Source organism: Ornithorhynchus anatinus, chromosome 1 (genome assembly GCF_004115215.2).
Source record: "Ornithorhynchus anatinus isolate Pmale09 chromosome 1, mOrnAna1.pri.v4, whole genome shotgun sequence".
In the NCBI taxonomy this organism is placed as follows: domain Eukaryota; kingdom Metazoa; phylum Chordata; class Mammalia; order Monotremata; family Ornithorhynchidae; genus Ornithorhynchus; species Ornithorhynchus anatinus.
The window spans coordinates 86,863,936-86,879,764 of record NC_041728.1 but is presented as its reverse complement, the minus strand read 5'-3'; positions in this window follow the sequence as shown (position 1 = coordinate 86,879,764).

The window sequence follows — 15,829 nt, the reverse complement described above, 5'->3', positions numbered from 1 at the left end:
GCTTAACTGGAGAAGAATGAAAGAGGGCGATTTGGGGGAACAGTGAGAGAAGAGTGGATAAGTAGGCAGAAGAAAGTGGAAGAAAGAATGTTGTGGCAATAATCAGTGATCAGGAGTTTCTATTTGATGTGGAGGGAAATGGGTAGCAATTAAGTGGGGAGAAGTGGCCAGACTGTTTTAGGAAAATCACCTAGGTTTCATAATAATAATAGTAATAATTATGGTACTTGTTAAGTGTTTACTATGTGCCAGGTACTATAATAAGCGCTGGGGTGGATCAAGCAAATCAGGGTGGGACCAGTTCCTGTCCCTCATGGGCTCACATTCTCAATCCCCATTTTATAGATGAGGTAACTGAGGCACAGAGAAGTGCATCGACTTGCCCAAGGTCACATAGACAAGTGGCAGAGCCGGGATCAGAACCCAGGACGTACTGACTCCCAGGCCCATGCTCTATCCACTACACCATGCTGCTTTGTGAACTATGGATTGGTGAGGGGAGAACCTGGAGGAAGTGAATCCTGTAAGAAGCAAGCACTTGTTTTACAAATACCATACCATATACAAATTCCATATATTTCTTTCTTTCTTTTTTTCACCAGAGGGTGAGGGGCTTGAGGACGCTTAAATTGGGAGGATCAAGATCCAAGAGAGCAGGGATAGAGGGAAAGGAAAAGTGGAGCAAAGATGGAGATGCAGTACCATTTGGGAGGTGGTAAGGGGAGAAGAGCCTAGAGGAATGCCTTTAGCATGAGAGCAGGGAATTTGATACATTAAACCTTGCTCATTGATACCCTCAACTGAGAAGAACGCTGCAGAGGCGCTGCCTGTGTGTTGCAAATCGGATTCCTAGGATGACAGTTTTGTTCTGTTCCAGAAAGGCAAACCCATGATGACTGCCGCCCTCCCTCATTGCAGAGACCTGAAAAGCCTTTTCACTGCTAGGAATACTTTTGCAAGGTGAACCTGCCATTTTATGTAAGGACACATTTATCAGACCTGACAATGTTACCATGTGCTGCTACAACAAATACAACTATTTTAGATGTTCCTTCCCTTGAAAGGAGGGAGCTTACTTGGGATTCTGTTTATTTTTATGAAAGAGCGATGGCCATTAAATATCGTGACAAGTTCAGAAAAGCATGGAAAAGGAAATGCTTTGGCTTTTTAATCACCCAGCTCAGGAACTCTTTCTAATGGAGGCCTAAATCTCAGATGGCTTTTGCATGTTTTATGGGCAACATAACAAAAATGAGAGGAATCACTTTGCAGGGGAGCCGGACAAATTACTTATCTGTGGCTGGGACGGAACTCGGAGCAATAAAATCCATTGCAAGAGGCCTTAGGATGATTGGGTTGGAGTTGCTGGAGAGTCTTTCTTAATTTTTTTTGTCCACCATCTTTAGAGGATCATAAAAGTTGGCAACTGGTAATGAACCCAAAGGAGCACTAAAATCTCCAGGGGAATCTGCTCCAGTATTTGTCTTCATTGGCAAAGCGGCATTTAATCTAATAATGTTGAATTATGATAACTGTTAAGCCCCTACTATGTGCCAAACGTTTTACTAAAGGCTGGGGTAAATACAAGATAATCAGGTTGTACATGGGGCTCACGGTATAAGTAGTCTCAGTGGCATGAGACAATACCTCATTTGCACATAGGCTTATTTCTGCTGCCCCTTTATGTCTTTAAGGCAAGGCAAGATTGAAAGAAGAGTGTGGTTGCCAAGAGCTACATAAACTCCATCACCCTTCCTGCAACAGCAAATGGTAAAGTTAGTAAGCCACTGATTTTACTGCTGAAAATGTGAAGGACATAAAAATGTATTTTTTAACTCCAATTTATAATTCAGTCAGTTTTGGGGAAGCCCCACTAGGCATTTCTCTGGAATATAAAACTGGATAATGTGTTCCAGTGGGCACTCAAGTTTTCTAGGAGCTACTAGAGGTCAGGTTTTCATTAACTTCCTCTACTGTGTGACCCCTCTATGTCTAGAGAAGTGGATGATGCCAATAATGTCAAAGGGAAGTGAAAATGCCTATAGAAAAAAAAATCCATTATCCTGAACTGTAGTCAATAGGTTCAAAAATCTTGAGCACCCTAAAATTCTCTATTATTCTTCATTCATTCAATCATTCATGCAGTCATATTTATAGAGCACTTACCAGGTGCAGATTACTGTACTAAATGCCTGGAAGAATACAATAAAACAATAAACAGATACATTCCCTGCCCACACAAGCTTACAGTTTAGAGGAGAAGAAAAACATTAATATAAATAAATAAAATACGGGTATGTACATAAGTGCTGTAGGGATGGGGGGTGAATAAAGGGAGCAAGTCAGAGTGACACAGAAGAGAGTGGGAAAAGAGGAAAGGAGGGGCTAAGTCAAGGAAGGCCTCTTGGAGGAGATGTACCTTCAATAAAGCTTTGAAGGAGGGGAAAGTTATTGCTTTCGGATTTGAGGTGGGAGGGCATTTCAGGCCAGAGGCAGGACATGGGCAAGGGGTCGTCAGTGAGATAGATGAGATCGAGGCACAATAAGAAGGTTAGCATTAGAAGAGAGAAGTATGTGGGCTGGGTTATAGTAGGAGAGTAGTGAGGTGAGGTAGGAGGGGGCAAATCAATCAACAGATCAATCAATCAGTAGTATTTATTGAGCACTTACTCTGTGCAGAGCACTGTATGATTAGACTGTAAGCCCATCAAAGGGCAGGGACTGTCTCTTATCTGTTACCGATTTGAACATTCCAAGCGCTTTAGTACAGTGCTCTGCACAGAGTAAGCTCTCAGTAAACGCTATTGAATGAATTAAGCTTTGGGAAAGTACAGTGTAACAGAGTTGGTAGACACGTTCCCTGCCCACGATGAACTTACAGTCTATCAATCAGTAGCATTTATTGAGCACCTGCAGTGTGCAGAACACTTCACTAATGGCTTGGTCAAGTACTCTGAAGGTAAAAGATAATAATAATATTGTGAACCCTGCCCTCATGAACCTTGCAAATTATTTGCCATTAGGAAGAAAAACATAAGGGAAGTTAGATAAATGCATACATAAGTGTTTCTGTAGTAGAATTCAGAAGTACTAGGAGTTGTGTTCCTGAAAATGTGGTTGAATAGTACACAGTTATATCATGGAGTAATCTTTCCTAAATTATTCATATGATAATTTAGGACCCATTCCAGAGTCTCTGGAAAAATAATATGAAATTCCTTTACATGCTGTGATACTGCAATGTTAAACATCACAAAATTATTGGTAAAATAACTCAAAACCTAATATTACTGTAACACTGCATTTTTCCCTTACAGGCTCTAAAAAGAAATCCACTAAAAACATTAAAATGCAAAACATGAAACTATAAACAACGAAAGCAGAGATTCATGACCCTAAACTTGACCCAGACTTTAAACATGGCTGGGAACAGGAAAGGTGAGGCAAGGAGAGAAATGGTTAGGAAAGGTATGGATTTACCTCCCAACATTTGAGGGTAAGCAGCATGGCCTATTGGAAAGAGCACAGGCCTGGAAGTCAGAAGACCTGGGTTTTAATTCCTGCTCTGCAACTTATCTGTTCTGTGACCTTGGATGTCATTCACTTGTCTGTACCTCCGTCATCTCATCTTGAAAATGGGGATAAAGACTTAGAGCCCCATGTGGGACATGGACTATGTCCAACTTGATTAGCTTGTATCTACTCCTGCATTTAATATAGTGCCTGGCACATAGTAAGTGCTTAAATACCACTATATATAAAGACCTGGGTTCTAATCCCAGCTCTGCCACTTACCTGTTGTGTGACCTTGGGCAAGTTACTTAATTTCTCTGTGCCTCAGTTCCCTCACCTGCAAAATGGGGATTCAATCCCTATTCTCCATCCTACTTAGAATGTAGGACCTGATTACCTTTTATCTACCATAGTGCTTGGCAGGTACGTAGGTGCTTAACAAATACCGCAATTATTATTGTTATTATTACCATTATTATATTTCCTGGGGGCAGAGGTTCTGTGTTCTGGAGTTTGTCAACAATGAGTAGAACATGCATCTCTGATTTTGAGGTGCTTGGAACATGGGAATCTACTTGTACATTAATTGATAGGTACATAAATAAGTTGGGGGAATGACCTGGGAGACAAAAATTAGTCAGGAATACCTCCTGGAGACCAGGAAATATTTCCTGAAGGCTTTGAAGGCAGGGAGATGTGGTCTGGCAGATTTGAAGGGGGACAACTTTCCAAAAAGAGGTGAAGGAGGGAATAAGGGGCTGCATGCACTTGAAGTAAAGGGGATGGACAACAAGAAACTTCACTTGAGAGGAGTGTAGAGCATAGGCTGGGGAGTGGTGGGCAAAGAGAACAGAAAATCAATCAATCAATCAATCAATCAATGGTATTTATATAATGAGAGAATGCCAAGGGAGAGACTTGAAGCCAATGGACAAGATTTTTCACTTGATGTCAGTGTTGGATAAAAATGGATGGTCACTCTTTGCTCCTACCAAGCCCATCTCCTGTGTAATTTTCACCCATGTATTTTTTCCCAGTTCTTGGTACAGTGCTTTGCGCATAGCAGGCATTTAATAAATCCTCTTACTACCATGACTTTACTCTTGTTTTTCCCACCACCAGCCCCTTTTCCATGTTGTCCTCAGGTCATGAAACTCCTTTCTCTGTCTTTTCCACTAGACCTCAGCCCTATCCTCCATCAAACTCTCATCTCAACCAAGAAATCTCTTCTGACAAATTATCAGTACTCTCATTCATACTTTTAGCCTCCTCTTGCACTCTGTATATATCTATTCATTTACTCATGCTCATCCTCAGCACATTCATATATATATATATATATATTCACTCCAATTTTCCATTTTATTTAGTTTGATTCCACACCTGAGACTATTTCTATATATCTCAAAGGAATAGGAGCAGCATGTCTTTGTGGAAAGACCCTAGGCCTGGGATTCAGAGGAGCTGGCATCTAAGAGAAGCAGCATAGCTCAGTGGAAAGTGCATGGGCTTGGGAGTCAGAGGTCATGGGTTCTAATCCTGGTACTGCCACTTGTCAGCTGTGTGACTTTGGGCAAGTCTTTTAACCTCTCTGAACCTCAGTCACCTCATCAGTGCTTGGCACATAGTAAGCACTTAACAAATACCATAATTATTATTATTTTCTGTAAAATGGGGATTAAGACTGTGAGCCCCATGTGGGACAACCTGATCACCTTGTAGCCCCCCAGCACTTAGAACAGTGCTTCACACATAGTAAGTGCTTAACAAATACCATTATTATTATTATTATTATTGTTATTGTTATTAATTCCTGCTCTGCCAATTGCTTGTGCATGACCTTGGGCTAATCACTTAACTTCTCTGTGCTTCAATTTCCTCAACTGAAAAATGGGGATTCAATACCTGTTTTCCCTCCTACATAGAAGCTCATATATTCTCCAAGAGGCCTTCCTCGATCAAGCCTCCTTTTCCCCATCTCCTTCACTCATATGCGTCATCTACACAATTGGATCTGACACCTTTAGGCATTTGATATTCACCCCACAGCACCTAGATGCATATCTGTATAATTTTTTTATATTAGAATTTGTCTCCCCTTCTAGACTGTAAGCTTGTTGTGAGCAGGGAATGTGTCTACCAACTATGTTGTACTGTACTCTCCCAAGCACTTAGTACAATGCTCTGCACACAGTAAGCGCTCAATAAGTACCAATGATGATGATGATGATGGACTGTGTTTGACCTGATTAACTTGTATCTACCTCAATTCTTAAAATAGTGCTTGACATAGAGTAAGCACTTAACAAATACAATAATAATAGCAATGATAATGATTCATTCATTCAATCATCTTTACTGAGCACTTACTGTGTGCAGAGCACGGTACTAAGTGATTGGAATGTACAATTCAGCAACAGATAGAGACAATTGCTGACCAACAATGGGCTCAGAGTCTAAAAGGGGGAGACAGACAACAAAACAAAACAAGTAGTCAGTCATTAGTACCATCAAGATAAATAGAATCATAGATATCTACACAACATTAATAAAATAAATAGAGTAATAAGTAATATATACAAATATGCACAAGTGCTGTGAGGAGGGAAAGGGGGTAGAGTAAAGGCAGGGAGTAGGGGGAATCGGGAGAGGAAGAGGGGCAGAGGGAAAGGGAGGGCTCAGTCTGGGAAGGCCTCCTGGAGAAGATGAGCTCTCAGTAGGGCTTTGAAGAGGGGAAGAGAGTTAGTTTGGCAGATGTGAGGAGGGAGGGCATTCCAGGCCAGCGGTAGGCCGTGGGCCAGGGGTCAACGGCGGGATAGGTGTGAATGAGAGACAGTGAGGAGGTGAGCAGCAGAGGAGCAGAGTGTACGGGCTGGGCAGTAGAAAGAGAATGGAGGTGAGGTAGGAGGGGGCAAGCTGATGGAGAGCTTTGAAGCCAAGAATGAGGAGTTTTTGTTTCATGTGGAGGTCAATAGGCAACCACTGGAGGTTTTTGAGGAGGGGAGTGACATGCCCAGAGTGTTTCTGGAGAAAGATAATCTGGGCAGGGGAATGAAGAATAGACTAGAGTGGGGAGAGACAGGAGGAAGGAAGATCAGAGAGGAGGCTGACACAATAATACAGCCAGGATATTATGAGAGCTTGTACCACCAAGGTCAGTTAAGATGGAGAGGAAAGGGCAGATCTTGGTGATGTTGTGAAGGTGAGACTAGCAGGTGCTGGTGATGGATTGGTTGTGTGGGGTGAATGAGAGAACAGAGTCAAGGATGACACCAGGGCTGTGGGCTTGTGAGATGGGAAGGATGGTAGTGCCGTCCACAGTGACAGGGAAGTCAGGGAAAAGACAGGTTTGGGAGGAAAGATAAGGAGCTCAGTCTTGGACATGTTGAGTTGAATTAATCATAATAACAATAATAATAATAATAATAGAAATTCATTGTATTTTCCCCCAGTGGAGGATGGTTCAGTTTTTGAGTTTCTTCCTCTTTTAATTGAATCTTTATTAGAAAAAGTAAGATACATGCTTGAGGAGAAATAGTGGTCCATAAATTGTTAAGCAAGAACATTATTAAAAAAGGCTGAACCTCAAATTCCAAAAGTTATTTCCTAAAACTTGGAAGTGAAAGAGAATTGATCAATTACATTTTTTTACGGTATTTGTTAAGCGCTTACTATGTGTCGACACTGTTCTAAGCCCGGAGGCAGATACAAGTTTATCAGCTGGGACATAGTCCCTATTCCACATGAGGTTCACAACCTCAATAGGAGGGAAGAGAATTGAATCCCTATTTTACAGATGAGGTAAATGAGGCAGAGAGAAATGTAGTGACTTGCCCAAGGTCACCCGGCAAGCAATTGGAAGAGGCAGGATTAGAACACAGGTCCTCTGACTCCCAGGCCCATGCTCTTTGCACTAGGCCACACTATTTCTCATGCTACTTTATTGAGTGCTTACTGTGGGCCGAGCATTGATTTATGGCTCATAGTTCCCTATTCTACCTTGCTAACTACTTTTGATCAGGAGTACTTCCCAAAACAAACAACTTCTGAACACAGGTTGCTTTGGAACCTCAAAACATTGTAAGAGTGATATAACAATGTCCTTTATGAATGGTCCTGGCCCCTATTTGCCAGCCACGATAAGCACAACTGACTTTAATGAGCCAAATCTTGACATCTTTTGGCCACTAGGAAGGTCTGGGCCTAGCTTCTACTTGGATGGAAAATTGCCCAGAAATCTTGGGTGCTACCACTTTTTTTTTTAATGGGTTTGTTCAGTACTTACTACGTGCCAGGCACTGTACTAAGCTCTGGGGAGATACAAACTGATCAGTTTGAACACAGTCCATTGCGACTTGGGGCTTACAGTCTTAACCCCCATTTTACAGATGAGGGAACGGAGGCAGAGAGAAGATAAGTGACTTGCCCATTACACAGCAGACATGTGGAGGAGCCGGGATTAGAACTCAGTTCCTCTGCCTCCCAGTCCTGTGCTCCTTCCAGTAGGCCATACTGCTTCTCACTTCCACTTCTTCTGGAGGCAGGGTACTGGACTAACTGACCTATTGAGATTCCTTTGAGGTCTATGATACTCAGTTGCTTACCTAAGAGAAAGAAAGAGTAGTAGAAAAAGGAGTTTCTACAGAAATACCATGATTAACATGAAGGAGAACATTCGCAATAATGTTGATATTATTCTCCCTTACTCTGCACCAAATACGGAGGTAGATTCAGTGATACAATATAATCTTAATACAATCTAATCTTATTGGACATTGTCCAGTTGCCCAATTGCACTTTCCAAGTGTTTAGTACAGTGCTCTGCACACAATAAGCACTCAAGTACGATTTAATGAACTATATAGAAGGCAGGAAAGCAGACATTTTATTTTCATTTTCAGTTGAGGAAATAGAGGCACAGAAACAAAGTGACTTGCCAAAGATCACTTGGCAGGCAATTGGTAGAGCTGGGACTAGAACCCAGTCTCGTGACTCCCAGTCTTATGGTCTTTCCACTAAATCATGCTACCTCGGCAAGGCAAAGAGAAGACTTCAATGTAAATTCATTTGCTTTAGCATGAAAGTCCATCTTGTGTGATTAAGGAACTGGCTGGGAATTTGATGCCATTCCAAGGTTCCTAAAATGGAAACTATTCCCTTCCAAAAAAGTTTGAGTTGGCTGAGGAAAAAAGTATGAGGCGTGCAATGATTAATTTCCAGCAAAACTAAGTCTTCGTCATCAATAAATCTCAAAGGGTGGTTTCTGATTTCAGATTTATGCCACAGTGGTTATAGAATAACAAATGTAAGACCTTCATTTGTCCAATGACCCCTTAAAACTGATCTTGTAAGGAAAAAGAGATAACCTTTGTATTCTAAAAATATTTTTTCCTAAAAATCTGTTGCCTAGAAATGCAAACAAGTAAACAATAGGCACTGTTTACATGGGACTAGCAAAAATTTTTGGCCTCTCTGCTGGCTCTATCTCACTGAATAAGGAACACTTTCCATTTCCCAAACTGCCAAGCAAGAGTGAACTGGTAGTGATAGGAGAACCCTCTAGCTCCATTGTTGGCAGGGGAAATGTGAAAAACTTGTAGATAATGTGTGGGGGGTCGGGGTGAGTGGGGGAATAGAACCACCCACATATTAACCAGCTATTCTACTGAGATCAGAGTTTGCCCACTTAATAATCTTTATGCCAAATTGAGAAGCAGCATGATGTCGTGGATAGAACATGGGCCTGGGAGTCAGAAGGTCTTGGGTTCTAATCCCAGCTCTACCACTTGTCTGCTGTGTGGCCTGGGGGCAAATCACTTCACTTTTCTGGGCCTCAGTTACCTCATCTGTAAAATGGGGGTTGAGACTCTGAGCCCCACATTGGACAGGGACTGTGTCCAACCCGATTTGCTTGTAATAATAATAATAATAATTTCGGTATTTGTTAAGCGCTTACTATGTGCCAAACACTGTTCTAAGCTCTGGGTAGATGCAAGGTAATTAGGTGGGGCTCACAGTCTTAATCTCATTTTCCAGATGAGGTAACTGAGGCACAGAGAAGTTAAGTGACTTGCCCAAAGTCACACAGATGATAAATGGCAGAGCCGGGATTAGAACCTACGACCTCTGACTCCCAAGCCCATGCTCTTTCCACTGAGCCACGCTGCGTCTCAAAAAAAAATTAATGTTGGTATTTGTTAAGCACTTACTTTGTGCTGAGCACTGTTCTAAGCACTGGTATAGATACAGGGTAATCAGGTTGTCCCATATGAGGCTAACAGTCTTAATCCCCATTTTACAGATGAGGTGACTGAGGCACCGAGCAGTTAAGTGATTTGCCCAAAGTCACACATCTGGCGGGTGGTGGAGCCGGGATTAGAACCCATGGCCCCTGACTCCTAAGCCTATGCTCTTTCCACTGAGCCACGCTGCTTCTCATGGGTATCTACCCCAACACTTAGTACAGTGCCTGGCACATAGTATGTACTTCACAAATAGTATTATTATTATTATTACAAATAAAATAATATAATTGTTGATCTAAATTATAGATTTGAAATGACTATTCAGAATAACATACTTGGGAACCCTTTCAATCCAAGAGAACAAATGCCCAATTGTTTTATTGTTATTTTGCTTGCTTGAGATAAATGCACCTTTTTATATACATACATTTTTTTACCTCTGAAATAGGGTCTTTGAGGTATTAATTAATTCATTAATTCAATCGTATTTATTGAGCACTTGCTGTGGGCAGAGCACTATGTGAAGTGCTTGGAAAGTACAATTCAGCAACAAGGAGAGAAAGCCCCTGCCCACAATGGGCTCAAAGTCTAGATAAACCCAGATGTTCTAACTACAATAGTCCAATCCCTTGAAGTTTAAGGAAAAGTACAGAAAATGACTCATGGTGAGGCTCATGTTGAGATTGGGACAAAACACATTCTTTGAGAGAAACAACTGAAGTACTTGGAGAGGTAGAGGGAATGGAGAGAGTCTCCTCGGGTGTAGTGGGAGAATAAAATGGATAAGTGGGTGAGAGAGAGCTGATGGACTGCCTTGAAGCCAATGGTTCGGAGTTTCTGCTTGTTGTGGAGAGGAATTGGCAACCACTGGAAGTGTTTAAGCAGAGTGAGAAAACGTTGGCAGAATGACTCTGTCAACATCCTCCTTCTTAGAGAGACCTTGAAGAGGGGATATCTGCACAGACAGGATGCATTTTTTTCTTAGTAGAAAATTCCTGTTGCAACCTGAATCTGCACCAAGCACATATAACCCTCGATGTCAAACAAACACCTCCAAGAGCTCTGAGTTAGCTGGAGTCAATGCTTTCTGAGCCCAAGACCACTGGTCCTTACCCCGACCTACCCCAGGAGCCCTGAGGAGAACACACTCACGTGATTTACTGCCAACAGTCCGGGCCTTCCCCTCCCATCGCCCCACTGCCATCCTGAGGAGCCTCCTCATGGCAGTCACTAGAGTCCAGACAGGCTAGCTGAGGTGAATGGGGCAGATCTTGAGGTAACTGGAAGGCAGGTAGCCAAAAATCCTAACTGCTCAGAATGGAAGCTTTCATCTTGATTCCAACCTATCCTGGCAAAGATCATAATGTCCTGGCCTTCTCTGGGTTCAAGAGAAAATGCCACTGAAAGTATTTTCTCTGTTCGAACCCCCAAACCTAGAGTGTTTTTAGAGGGGTATCCATGACTTCATCTCTTCCTCTCCAGACTTTGTGTTCCACTGCCAGCTCCACTATCAATCAATCGTATTTATTGAACATTTCCTGTGTGCAGAGCACTGTACTAAGAGCTTGGGAAAGTACAGTATAATAGAGTTGGAAGACATGTTCCCTGCCCTCAGTCAGTTTACAGTCTAGAAACGGAGACGGATATTAATATAAATAAATTATGGGTATGTACAAAAATTTTATGGGACTGAGGGAGAGGTGATAAAAGGGAGCAAATCCAAGTGCAAAGGCAATGCAGAAGGGAGTAGGAGAAGAGAAAATAGGGGTTTAGTCAGAGAAGACCTCTTGGAGGAGATGTGCTTTCAGTAAAGCTTTGAATATAGGGAAAGTAATTGTCAGATATGAAGAGCAAGGGCATTCCAGGCCAGTGGAAGGCTGTGGGTGAGAAGTTGGTGGTGAGATAGACAAAACTGAGGTACAGTGAATAGGCTGGAATTAGAGGAGCAAAGTGTGTGAGCTGGGTTCTAGTGGGAGAGCGGTGAGGTAAGGTAGAAGTGGGCAAGGTGACTGGATGCTTCAAAGCCAATAGTGAGGAGCTTCTGTTTGTTGTGGAGGTGGATGAGCAGCCACTGGAGGTTCCTGAGGTGCGGGAAAACATGGACTGAATATTTTTGTAGAAAAATGATCCAGATAGCAGAGTGAACTAGCGTGGCTCAGTGGAACGAGCATGGGCTTGGGAGTCAGAGGTCACAGGTTCAAATCCCTGCTCTGCCACTTGTCAGCTGTGTGACTGTGGGCAAGTCACTTCACTTCTCTGTACTTCAGTTCCCTCATCTGTAAAATGGGGATTAAGACTGGAAGCCTCACATGGGACAACCTGATTACCCTGTATCTACCCCAGAGCTTAGAACAGTGCTCTGCACTTAGTAAGCGCTTAACAAATACCAACATTATTATTATTACTGGACTGGGGAGGGACAGGAGGCTGGGAAGTCAGCAAGGAGGCCGATACAGTAATCAAGGCAGGAGAGGAAAAGTGCTTGCATTAATGTGGTAGCAGTTTGGATGGAGCAGAAAGGGTGGATTCTAGCAATGTTGTAAAGGTTGAACTGACAAGATTTAGTGATAGCTTGAATATGTGAGTTGAATGAGAGAGATAACTTGAGGATAACACCAAGATTACAGGCTTGTGAGATAAGGAAGCATGGTGGTCCTGTCTACAGTGATGGGAAAGTCAGTGGGAGGACAGGGTTTGGGTGGGAAGATAAGGAGTTCTGTTTTGGACATGTTAAGTTTGAGGTGTCTGTGGGACATCCAAATAGAGATTTCTTGAAGACAGGAGGAAGTACGAGACTGCAGAGAAGGAGAGAGATCTGGGTTGGAGATGTAGATTTGGGAATCATCCATGTAGAGATAGTAGTTGAAGTCATGGAATCAAATGAGTTCTTCAGGGGAGTGGAGGTAGATGGAGAATAGGAGACCCATAACTGAACCTTGAGAGATTCCCACGGTCAAGGCAGATAAGCAAAGGAAGAACCCACGGAAGAGACTGATTCTGAGCGGCCAGAGAGATAGGAGGCGAAGAGGAGAGGACAGTGTCAGTGACACCAGGTTTGGATAATGTTTCCAGGAGACGGGAGTGGTCGAGTGTATTGAAAGCAGCTAAGAAGTAGAGGAGGATTAGGATGGAGTAGAGACCGTGGGATTTGCCAAGAACGAGGTCATTTGTGACCTTTGAGAGAGTGCCTTCTGTGGCATGAAGGGGACAGAGGCTAGATTGGAAGGGGTCAAGGAGAGAATTGGAGGAAAGGAACAGAAGACAGCAGGTGTAGACAACTTGCGCAAGGAATTAGGAGAGGAATGGTAGGAGAGTGATGGAGTGATAACTGGAAGGACCCGTGGGGTCAAGAGAGGGGTTTTTTTAGGATAGGGGAGACATGAGCACGTTAGAAAGCAGTGGGAAAATGCCATTGGAAAGTGAACAGTTGAAGATGGTGGTCGGGGGTGGGGGGAGTGCTTAATTTCTGCCGCCCACCTCCTCATCATCCCCCGTTCTCGCCTATCCCGCCGTTGATGCCTGGCCCACGTCCTCCTGCTGTTCTGGAATGCCCTCCCTCCTCACCTCCGCCAAACTAACTCTCTTCCCCTCTTCAAAGCCCTACTGAGAGTTCACCTCCTCCAAGAGGCCTTCCCAGACTGAGCTTCCCCTTTTCCCTCTGCTCCCTCTGCTGCCTCTCTTCCTCCCCCTTCACCTCCCCTCAGCTAAGCCCCTTTTCCCCCCCTTTCCCTCTGCTCCTCCCCCTCTCCCTTCCCCTCCCCTCAGCACTGTGCTCGTCCGCTCGTTTGTATATATTTTTATTACCCTATTTATTTTGTTAATGAGATGTACATCACCTTGATTCTATTTATTGCTATTGTTTTAATGAGATGTACATCCCCTTGATTCTATTTATTGCTACTGTTTTTGTCTATCTGTCTCCCCCGATTAGACTGTAAGCCCATCAATGGGCAGGGATTGTCTCTATCTGTTGCCGATTTGTACATTCCAAGCGCTTAGTACAGTGCTCTGCATATAGTAAGCACTCAATAAATACTATTGAATGAATGAATGAATAATTTCTCCTACTCCATTATATTGAACTCTCCCATACAGTGCTTTACACACGGTACGTGTTCAGTACATATGATTGAACTTAATATAGTGCTCTGAACCATGAACTGATTGGTTGATTGCTTGGCACAGCATAAGCACTAAAAAAAATCATCGACTGACTTCTTGATTAACACAAGTGTCCTTTCCAGCTTGGGTTGGGTGTTTTCAAAATTGTAATCAGTATCGCCCCACTGCTATAGCTCCAGTGGAATACCCTGAGGCAATTGCCTCACTTTGCCATCTAAAGCATGTCTTGATTTCAGGCCATTGTGGGTTAGGAGAAGGTGGCAGAGGTGGGAGTGATTCTTTTGGAGGCTTCTCCAAGCTTGGAGACAGGCAAAAGCGCTGGAGGCTTTCCCTTCCCTCCTCCTACTCCCTGCCTCTGAGGTGACTAGAGAATGGGAGCTGTGCAAGGGATGGAGCCAGCATGAGGTGAAGTTGGTGAAACTGTATCAGGCAAAGCTGTCTTCCCATCTGCTACCACCCTCCCTCCTAAAGTCCCTGGGAAGGGAAGGCACAAGGGGCCCGAAATCTGATGAACACCATGACTTACTAGATAGAACATGGACCTGGCATTCAGAAGAACCTGGGTTCTAATCCTGGCTCCGCCACGTTTCTGCTGTGTGACCTTGGGCAAGTCATTTTAACTTCTCTGGGCCTCAGTTACCTCATCTGCAAAATGGGGATTAAGAATGTGAGCCCCATGTGGGACAGGGGCTGTGTCCATCCTGATTGACTTGTATCTACCCAAACACTTAAGATGATTAGTTCTTGGCACATATAAGCACTTAGCAAGTACCATTATTATTAATAATTATTAGAGAGGATGTTGTGGCTTAATGGAAAGAGCACGGGCTTGAGAGTCAGAGGACGTGTGTTCTAATCCTGACTCCATCACTAGTCTAACTGTGTGACCCTGAGCAAGTCACTTAACTTCTCTGTGTCTCAGTTACCTCATCTGTAAAATGGGGATTAAGACTGTGAAGCCCAAGTGGGACAAACTAATTACTTTGTATCTATCCCAGCTCTTGAAACAGTGCTTGGCATATAAGTGCTTAACAAATACCATAACTATTACTCATGTTGGTGGACTGCAAACCATGGAATTGGGAATCAAGGAAAGGAGAGAAAGGGTAGATATCAGGAGGGACCTAGGCACTGAACACTCTGACCAGAAACAGCGGCTTGGAAGTCTCAGCCAATCAGAAATACAACTTGGCCGAGACCCTGCTGCTCCGAACCCCCTTTCCCCACCATCTTTCTGGCATTTTCTAATTGCTCCTAGTGGTTATCGTCAAAAGTGAGATGAAGTTTTAGCTATTGCTCTGCAGTCCAAACAGAAGTCTTACCCATTGGACTTCAAGGAAGAGAGGGGAGAGTGTAAAATTCCTTTTCAAATTTTCAATAATTTAATATTCACGGAGGGAAGACAGGAAGGAAAGGTGATTGCTCTTTTAATTAAGTTATCAATCAAGACCTAATTTAGTGTTATAACCTTCAGTAGTTTGTAGTTAATTGAGAAGGAAATCAAATGCAAGCATACTCTATTGAGCTTCAAGTTTAAACTCTGATTAGGATGAAAGAAGAAGTTGAATCTCCTCCTCTTGGAGCTATCATGTCAACCTACCCCAGTGAAGACTCGATGAGAAAATGATATATTGAATTACATTTCAAAGGTTAACTCTATTACCAAGCAGGCTTTAACATTGTACAGATGAAAGCATAATTTAGTGCCACTCTCTAGTAATTGCTGGAAAAACCCAGCATTCCCCAGTCAGTGGAACTCTTGTTTTCAAGGTTCAGATTAGATACAAGTCACAACAGGCAAGCCACCCATCAGGGAGAAACAATGCATATAAGAATTTGGGGCTTCTCCTCCCACTTGAATTTAAATGGCTCTTGATGGAACTCTTTAGTTATTGTCTCCCAAAGTGGGTAGAGGAAGAGAGATAAACCTTGGAGAAAATCTTGCCAAG